Consider the following 10,850-nt stretch of genomic DNA (forward strand, 5'->3'; position numbering starts at 1 on the left):
GGGCCCACTTGGTGTGTGCTTGGACTGAGCATTGAAGCTTTTTCATGTTAGGATGTTCCTGGAGTTAAACGCTAGCTTTGGTGCCAGTTTGGGCGTTTAACTCCAATTCTGGTGCCAGTTTGGGCGTTTTACGCCAAGATGTTTTAGGCTGAATTTGAATTCCAGTTTGGGCCATCAAATCTCGGAAAAAGTATGAACTATTATATATTTCTGGAAAGGCTAGGATGTCTACTTTCTAACGCAATTAAGATCGTGCCAATTGGGCTTCTATAGCTCCAGAAAATTCACTTCAAGTGTAGGGAGGTCAAAATCCAACAGCATCTACAGTCCTTTTTCAGTCTCTGAATCAGATTTTTGCTCAGGTCCCTCAATTTCAGCCAGAAAATACCTGAAATCATAGAAAAACACACAAACTCATAGTAAAGTCTAGAGATGTGATTTTTGCATAAAAACTAATAAAAATATAATAAAAAGTAACTAAAATATACTAAAAACTATGTAAAAACAATGCCAAAAAGGGTATAAATTATCTGCTCATCACAACACCAAACTTAAGTTGTTGCTTTTCCCCAAGCAACTGAAAATAAAATTGGATAAAAAGAAGAGAATATACAATGAATTCCAAACTTATCAATGAACTTAGTTCCAATTAGATGAGCGGGGCTTGTAGCATTTTTGCTTCTGAATAGTTTTGGCATCTCACTTTATCCTTTGAAGTTCAGAATGATTGGCATCTTTAGGAACTTAGAATTCAGATAGTGTTATTGATTCTCTTAGTTCAGTATGTTGATTCTTGAACACAGCTACTTTATCAGTCTTGGCCGTGACCCTAAGCATTTTGTTTTCTAGTATTACCACCGAATACATAAATGCCACAGACACATAACTGGGTGAACCTTTTCAGATTGTGACTCACCTTTGCTAGAGTCCCCAGTTAGAGGTGTCCAGAGCTCTTAAGCACACTTTTTTTGCTTTGGACCACGACTTTAACCGCTCAGTCTCAAGCTTTTCACTTTACACCTTCACGCCACATGCACATGGTTAGGGACAGCTTGGTTTAGCCGCTTAGGCCAGGATTTTACTCCTGTGGGCGCTCCTATCCATTAATGCTCAAAGCCTTGGATCCTTTTTACCCTTGCCTTTTGGTTTAAAGGGCTATTGGCTTTTTCTGCTTGCTTTTTCTTTCTCTTTCTCTTTTGTTTTTCTTTTATTTTTTTTGCCATTTTTTTGCAAGCTTTTCACTGCTTTTTCCTGCTTCAAGAATCAATTATATGATTTTTCAGATTATCAAATAACATTTCTCCTTTTTCATCATTCTTTCAAGAGCCAAAAATTTTAACATTCATAAACAACAAATGCAAAAATATGCACTGTTCAAGCATTCATTCAGAAAATAAAAAGTATCGCCTCCACATTAAAATAATTAAACTAATTTCAAGATAGAATTCGAAATCATGCATTTCTTGTTCTTTTGCAATTAAAACATTTTTCATTTTAAGAAAGGTGAAGGATTCATAAGACATTCATAACTTTAAGACATAGACACTAGACACTAATGATCATGTAATAGGGCACAAACATAAATAAAACATAAAGCATAGGGAACGAAAAATAGAAAATAAAGAACAAGGAAATTAAAGAACGGGTCCACCTTAGTGATGGCGGCTAGTTCTTCCTCTTGAAGATCTTATGGAGTGCTTGAGCTCTTCTATGTCTCTTCCTTGCCTATGTTGCTCTTCCCTCATGGCTCTTTGGTCTTCTCTAATTTCATGGAGGAGGATGGAATGCTCTTGGTGCTCCATCCTTAGTTGTCCCATGTTGGAACTCAGTTCTCCTAAGGAAGTGTTAATTTGCTCCCAATAGTTTTGTGGAGGAAAGTGCATCCCTTGAGGCATCTCAGGGATTTCATGATGAGGAACTTCCTCATGCTCTTGTTGAGGTCCATGAGTGGGCTCTCTTGTTTTCTCCATCCTTTTCTTAGTGATGGGCTTGTCCTCTTCAATGAGGGTGTCTTCCTCTATGACAACTCCAGCTGAATTGCATAGGTGACAAATGAGATGAGGGAAGGCTAACCTTGCCAAAGTAGAGGGCTTATCCGCCACCTTGTAGAATTCTAAGGATATGATCTCATGAACTTCTACTTTCTCTCCATTCATGATGCTATGGATCATGATAGCCCGGTCTACAGTAACTTCAGACCGGTTGCTAGTAGGAATGATAGAGCATTGGATGAACTCCAACCATCCCCTAGCCACGGGTTTGAGGTCAAGCCTTCTTAGTTAAACCGGCTTGCCTCTTGAATCTCTCTTCCATTGAGCGCCTTCCACACAAATGCTAACCTCACATTGCATTATTGGCAAGTTGAATGCTAACCTCACATTTTCTGGACTAAAATCCAAGTAGTTCCTCCGAACCATTGTGAGCCAATTCTTTGGGTTCGGGTTCACACTTTGGTCATGGTTCTTAGTGATCCATGCATTAGCATAGAACTCTTGAACCATTAAGATCCCGACTTGTTGAATGGGGTTGGTGAGAATTTTCCAACTTCTTCTTCGAACTTTGTGTTGGATCTCCGGATATTCACCCTTTTTGAGCTTGAAGGGGACCTCAGGGATCACCTTTTTCTTGGCCACAACTTCATAGAAGTGGTCTTGATGCACTTTTGAGATGAATCTCTCCATCTCCCATGACACGGAGGTGGAAGCAATTGCCTTCCCTTTCCTCTTTCTAAAGGTTTCTCCGGTCTTAGGTGCCATTAACGGTTATGGAAAAATAAAAAGCTTTAGATTTTTCCACACCAAACTTAGAATGGTTGCTCGTCCTCGAGCAAAAGTAGAAAGAAAGGATTAGAAGCAGAAGAAATGGAGGAGATGGAGGAAGGTGAGTGGTTTGGCCAAGTGGGTAGTAGTGTGTATGTTTTGTGAAGATGAGAGAACAAGAGGTGGGGTAGGTGGGGATCCTGTGGGGTCCACAGGTCCTGAGGTGTCAAGAAATTTGAGTCCCTGCACCATTATGGCGTTCAAACGCCCATTCTGTGCCAAATCTGGCGTTTAACGCCAGCTCTGCTACCTTTCCTAGCGTTAAACGCCACTCTGCTGCCCATTTATGGCATTAAACGCCAGCCAGATGCCCATTTCTGGCATTTAACGCCAGCCAGATGCTAGACAGCCCTTTCTGGCGTTAAACGCCCAGAGTGCTGCCCATTCTGGCGTTTAACGCCCAGAATGCTGCCAGGCTGGGTGTTAAACACCCATTCTGCTATCCTTACTGGTGTTTAAACGCCAATAAGCCTGTCCTCCAGTGTGTGCTATTTTTGATGCTATTTTTCATTCTGTTTTTGATTTTTCAGTTATTTTTGTGACTTCACATGATCATCAACCTAAAGAAAACATAAAATAACAATGGAAAATAAATAAATATAATTAAATAACATTGGGTTGCCTCCCAATAAGCGCTTCTTTAATGTCAATAGCTTGACAGTAAGCTCTTAGAGAGCTTCACAGAGACTCAGAACTTGATGATGGCTGATAAACCCCGATTTTGTGGTTTATCTTGTGCTTATTTTGGGAGATTTTATCACCTTTTTCCACATTTATTCAATGAAATAGCATGGTTTTGCAATTCTCCCTTGATTTTGTGCTTAAATGTGAAAACATGCTTTTAAGGCCTTAAAATAGCTAAATTCAATTCACTTTAATTCCATTCGATGCCTTGATATGTTTGTTGAGTGATTTCAGGTTTAGAAGGCAAGTATTGGATGGAAGAAGTGAGGAGAAAAGCATGCAAAGTGGGAGAACTCATGAAGAAATGAAGGAACTGTAAAGCTGTCAAGCCCGACCTCCTAGCACTCAATCGACCATGACTTGAGCTACAGAGGTCTAAATGAGGCGGTTCCAATTTCGTTAGAAAGCTAACATCCGGGGCTTCAAAATGATATAAAATTTGCCATATGTTGCCTGACGCATATGGGCGCGCATGCGCCATGTACGCGCACACGCTGATGGAGCACATGGGTCCACTTTAATGAAATCGCCCCCAGCGATTTTGCAGCTCATTTTGGGCCCAATCCAACCCATTTCTGATGCTATTGAACCCAAGGATTGAAGGGGGAATGAAAAAAAGTAGTCATAGTTTAGTTTTCATCATGTTTTAGGGTAGAATTCTAGAGAGAGAGGCTCTCTCCTCTCTCTAGATTTTAGGGTAGTTTTAGTTAATTCTTCTTGGATCCAAGTTTTAATTCTTGTTTTAATTTAGTTTTTCCCTTTAATTTCTTGTTATTACATCTCTATTCTTCTAGTTTTACTTGTCATTTCCTTTATTTTGCCATTTTTATGTTTATGAACAATTGTTGGATCTTAATTTTCTTTAATGCAATTTTAAGTTTCCATGTTCTTTTATTATTGATTTAAGTTGTGATCTTGTTTTCTTGCAATTGATAGTTGGTAGATTTATATTTCTTGCACATTTTACTATGCTTTCCATTTATGCCTTCCAAGTATTTGACAAAATGCTTGGTTGGATGTTAGAGTAGATTTTGAGCATTCTTGGCTTCGAAAGAGTAATTAGGCAATCTTGAGTCATGAAAACCCAGCTCATGTTGGTGATCTAGAGTTGTTAGCTAATATTGTTTCCATTAATGCTAATCTTTTGCTAATTTAATTAGTAAGTTGATTAGGACTTTTGGATTATTGTTTTCATTGATGCTAATCTTTTGCTAATCTAATTAGTAAGTTAATTAGGACTTTTGGATTGAGATTAGCTAGTCTTATTAGACTTTCTCTCATGGAAAATAATATGATACCTTCTTCCAATGTTGGAGATGACGTAATAAGATAAATTCTTGTTTATATTTGTGACATGATTAATTAGTCTTGTTTAACTTTTTCCCTTTGTATTGGAGTTGATTAAATAAGATGAATTGATCATTGTATGACTAGGATAGAAAGCCTATGATCTCAATCTTTGCCATGAATGTTTCTCTTTATTAATTGCTTTCTTTAATTGCTCTCTTTACTTTTCTTGTCATTTATTTTATTGCCCCTCTTATAAACCAAAATCCCCTTGCCCCCTCATAGCCAATAATTGACCACTTCATTGTAATTCCTTGTGAGATGACCCGGAGTCTAAATACTCCGGTTAATTTTTATTGGGGTTTGTTAATTGTGACAACTAGTATTTTTGTATGTGAGGACTCTTTGTTGGTCTAGGAATATAATTTACAACGAGAATTTATCCAATTGAGGAAATTCTATATCAACAAAAGTTTTCTCATCAAAACGGCACCATTAATTTGACGGCGAAAATTATTGTCGGTCTAGATTTTCTCTTATAGAAAGAAGAATTTCGTTGTAAGCATAGCTCCAAACCAACAAAAAACTCTCGCATCAAATTAAAATATGGTTTTGTCACATGTAACAAACCCCAAATGAAAATTAACCAGAGTATTTAGACTCCGGGTCGTCTCACAAGGAATTGCAATGAAGTGTATGCTTATTGGCTATGAAGGATGTAAGGGAGGTTTGGTTGATAATTGGGCAAAAAAATAAATGACAAGAAAAGTAATTCAAACAAGTAACTAAAGAAAGCAAGTAATAAAGAGAGACATTCATGGCAAGGGTTGAGATCATAGGCTTTCTATCCTAGTCATGCAATGATTAATTCATCTTATTTGGTCAACTCCAATAAATAGGGAGAAAGTCAAACAAGACTAATCAATCATACCACAATAATAACAATAATTTATCTTATTACATCATCTCCAACATTGGAAGAAGGTATCATATTATCTTCCATGAGAGAAAGTCTAATAAGACTAGCTAATCTCAATCCAAAAGTCCTAATCAACTTACTAATTAAATTAGCAAAAGATTAGCGTCAATGGAAACAATAATCCAAAAGTCCTAATCAACTTACTAATTGAATTAGCAAAAGATTAGCGTCAATGGAAACAATATTAGCTAACAACTCTAGATCACAAACATAAGTTGGGTTTTCATGACTCAAGATTGCCTAATTACTCTTTCCAAGCCAAGAATGCTCAAAATCTACTCTAAAGCCCAACCAAGCATTTTGTCAAACACTTGGAAGGCATAAAAGGAAAGCATGGTAAATGAGCAAGAATAGTAAAATCTACCAACTACAAATTGCAAGGAAACAAGATCAACAACTCAAATCAACAATAAAGAGACATCAAACATTAAACTGCATTAAAAGTAAATCAAATCCAACCAGAGTTCATGAACATAAAAAAGACATAAAAGTAAAATTGACAAGAGAACTAAGAAGAATAGAGTAGTAGCAACAAGAAATTAAAAGGAAAAACTAAATTAAAACAAGAATTGAAAATTGGATTTAAGAAAATTAAACCTAAACTACCCTAAATTCTAGAGAGAAGGGAGAGCTTCTCTCTCTAGAATTCTAACTTAAAACATGATGAAAACTAAACTATGACTACTTGGTTCATTCCCCCTTCAATCCTTGGGTTCAATAGCATCAGAAATGAGTTGGATTGGGCCCAAAATGAGCTGCAAAATCGCTGGGGGTGATTTTATTAAAGTGGACCCACGGGCAGAATCGGCGCGCACGCGTACATGGCGCGTGCGCGCCCCTGAGCGCGAATTAACATATGGCAAATTTCATATCATTTCAAAGCCCCGGATGTTATCTTTCTAACGCAACTGGAACCGCCTCATTTGGACCTCTGTAGCTCAAGTTATGGTTGATTGAGTGCGAAGAGGTCAGGCTTGACAGCTTTACGGTTCCTTCATTTCTTCATGAGTTCTCCCACTTTGCATGCTTTTCTCCTCACTTCTTCCATCCAATACTTGCCTTATGAACCTGAAATCACTCAACAAACATATCAAGGCATCGAATGGAATTAAAGTGAGTTAAATTTAGCTATTTTAAGGCCTAAAAAGCATGTTTTCACATTTAAGCACAAATTAAGGGAGAATTGCAAAACCATGCTATTTCATTGAATAAATGTAAGAAAAGGTGATAAAATCCCCCAAATTAAGCACAAGATAAACCACAAAATTGGGGTTTATCAATGGCCTCCCAACACTAAACTTAGAAGTTGAGTGTGGGGGCTCTGTTTGACTCTGTATTGAGAGAAGCTTTTCATGCTTCCTCTTCATGGTTATAGAAGAAGATCCTTGAGCCTTAAACATAAGGTAGTCCTCATTCAATTGAAGGACTAGCTCTCCTCTGTCCACATCAATCACAACTCTTGCTGTGGCTAGGAAGGGTCTTCGAAGGATGATGGATTCATCTTCATCCTTCCCAGTGTCTAGGATTATGAAATCAGTAGGGATATAAAGGCCTTCAACCTTCACTAAGACATCCTCTACAAGTCTATAAGCCTGTTTCCTTGAATTATCTGCCATCTCCAGTGAGATTTTAGCAGCTTGTACCTCAAAGATCCCTAGTTTCTCCATTACAGAGAGGGGCATGAGGTTTATCCCTGACCCCAGGTCACACAGAGCCATCTCAAAGGTCAAGGTGCCTATGGTACAAGGTATTAAGAACTTTCCAGGATCCTGTTTCTTCTGAGGTAATCTCAGTTGAACCAGATCATTTAGTTCATTGATGAGGAATGGGGGTTCATCCACCTAAGTCTGATTACCAAATAACTTGGCATTCAGCTTCATGATTGCTACTAGATATTGAGCAACTTGCTCTTCAATAATATCTTCATCCTCTTCAGAGGAAGAATACTCATCAGAGCTCATGAATGGCAACAGTAAGCTCAGTGGAATCTCTATGGTCTCTATATGAGCCTCAGATTTCTTTGGTTTCTCATTAGGGAACTCCTTGGAGGCCAGTAGACGTCCATTGGGGTCTTCCTCACTAGAAATCACTGCCTTTTCTTCCTCTCCAGGTTCGGCCATGTTGGGTATATTGATGGCCTTGCACTCTCTTTTTGGATTCTCTTCTGTATTGCTTGGGAGAGTACTAGGAGGAGTTTCGGTAACTCTTTTACTCAGCTGACCTACTTGTGCCTCCAAATTTCTAATGGAGGACCTTGCTTCAGTCATAAAACTGAGGGTGGTCTTAGATAGATTAGAGACTACAGTTGCTAAGTCAGAGTGGCTTTGCTTAGAATTCTCTGTCTGTTGCTGAGAAGATAATGGAAAAGGTTTGCTATTGCCAAACCTATTTCTCCTACCATTATTGTTTCTGAAGCCTTGATTAGGCTTCTGCCGATCCTTCCATGAGAGATTAGGATGATTCCTCCATGAAGGATTGTAAGTGTTCCATAGGAATCTCCCATGTAATTCACTTCTTCCATTCCAGGATTCTCAGGATCATAAGCTTCTTCTTTAGAGGAAGCTTCCTTAGTACTGCCTGTTGCAGCTTGCATTCCAGAAAGACTCTGAGAAATCATATTGACTTGCTGAGTCAATATTTTATTCTGAGCCAATATGGCATTCAGAGTATCAATCTCCAGAACTCCTTTCTTCTGAGTTGTCCCATTATTTACAGGATTTCTTTCATAAGTATACATGAACTGGTTATTTGCAACCATTTCAATGAGTTCCTGGACAGACGTCTTCTTCAGATGAAGAGATCCTCCAGCAGAGTGGTCCAATGATATCTTGGACAATTCAGATAGACCATCATAGAATATATATATGATGCTCCATTCTAAAAACATGTAAGAAGGACACCTTCTGATCAATTGCTTGTATCTTTCCCAAGCTTCATAGAGGGATTCGCTTTCCTACTGTCTAAAGGTTTGGACTTCCACTCTAAGCTTACTCAACTTTTGAGGTGGAAAGAATTTGGCCAAGAAAGCATTGACCAACTTTTCCCAAGAGTTCAGGGTATCTTTAGGTTGTGAGTCCAACCATGTCCTATCTCTGTCTCTTACAGCAAAGGGGAAAAGCATAAGTCTGTAGACCTCAGGATTAACCCCATTGGTCTTAACAGTGTCACATATTTGTAAGAATTCAGCTAAGAACTGATGAGGATCTTCCAATGGAAGTCCATGAAACTTGCAATTCTGCTGCATTAGAGAAACTAATTGAGGCTTAAGCTCAAAGTTGTTTGCTCCAATTGCAAGAATTGAGATGTTCCTTCCACAGAAGTCAGAAGAGGGTGCAATAAAGTTACCAAGCATCTTCCTTGTATCTCCACCATTGTTATTGGGTTCGGCCATCTCTTCTTCTTTTTCAAAAAATTCTGTCAGGTCCTCTCCAGAGTGTTGTGCTTTAGCTTCTCTTAGCTTCCTCTTTAGAGTCCTTTTAGGTTTCAGATTAGCTTCAACAAGAATGTTCTTATCATTGCTCCTGCTCATATGAAAAAGAAGAGAATAAAAAAGAATAAGAATCCTCTATGTCACAATATAGAGATTCTTTTATGTGAGTAGAAGAATAGAAGAAATAGAATGAAGAAGGGAGAAGAAGAATTCGAACACAGAGAGGGAGAATGGGTTCGAATTATAAGAAGAAGAGAAGTGTTAGTAAATAAATAAATAAATAAATAGAAAGAGATGTGAGAGAGAGAGAGAGAGAGAGAATTCCAATTTTAAATTAAAACAAAAGGAAAATATTTTTATTTTTATTTTAATTATTGGTTAGTATTCGAAATTATAAAAAGGAATAAAATAAAATTAAAATTTAAAACAATTAGTTAATTAAAAAGAATTTTGAAAAGGTGGTGAGGAGTTTTCGAAAATTAGAGAGAGAAAAGTGGTTAGGTAGTTTTGAAAAATATATGATTGAAAGAGTAAACTCTTAAAATTAAACAAAAAGTCAAGTAGTTAATTGAAAAATATTTGAAAATTAACTTTGAAAAGATAAGAAGTTAGAAAAGATTTTGAAATTGATTTTGAAAAAGATATGATTGAAGTTTATTTTGAAAAAGATTTGAAAAGGAAATTAAAAAGATTTGATTTTGAAAATTAAAGTTGATTATTTGACTAACAAGAAAGCAAAAGATATGATTCTAGAATTTAATGATTGATCCTTTCTTGATAGGCAAGTAACAACTTGAAAAATTTTGAATCAAAATATTAAATGTTAGCATTAATTTCGAAAATATGAAATAAAAATAAGAAAAAGATTTTGAAAATCAATTTTAAAATTTTTGAAAATATTGAGAAAAAATGAAAAAGATTTGATTTTTGAAATAGATTTGAAAAAGATAGAAATTTTAAATTAAAATTTTGACTTGACTAATGAGAAACAACTAAATTTTAAAAATTGTTGACTAAATCAACTCGAAATTTCAAAATTTATGAGTGAAATAAGAAAAAGATATTTTTTTATTTTTGAATTTTTAATGAGGAGAGAGAAAAACACAAAAATGACACAAAACATGAAAATTTAAGATCAAAATAGAGAATGCATGCAAGAACACTTTGAATGTCAAGATGAACACCAAGAACACTTTGAATGTCAAGATGAACACCAAGAACTTATTTTTGAAAATTTTTAAGAAAAGAAAGACATGCAAGACACCAAACTTAAAAATTTTTAATCTATAGACACTAATAATTCAAGAATGCATATGAAAAACAAGAAAATTTAAAGACCAAACAAAGAAATTCATCAAGAACAACTTGAAGATCATGAAGAGCACATGCATGAATTTTCAAAAATTTTAGTGAAAATTAAAGATATACAATTGACACCAAACTTAAAATTTGACACTACACTCAAACAAGATACATAAAATTTTTTTTTGATTTTATTAAAATTTTTGGATTTTTTGAAAATTAATCAGGAAAAGAAAATAAAGAAATTCAAATTTTTTAATAAGAATTCCAGGAATCATGCAATGTTAGTCTAAAGATTCGGTCCAAAAATTTAGACATGGCTAAATAGCCAGCCAAGCTTTATGTGAAA

The sequence above is a fragment of the Arachis ipaensis genome, chromosome B5 (assembly GCF_059453495.1).
Source record: "Arachis ipaensis isolate K30076 ecotype BB chromosome B5, ASM5945349v1, whole genome shotgun sequence".
Lineage (NCBI taxonomy): Eukaryota > Viridiplantae > Streptophyta > Magnoliopsida > Fabales > Fabaceae > Arachis > Arachis ipaensis.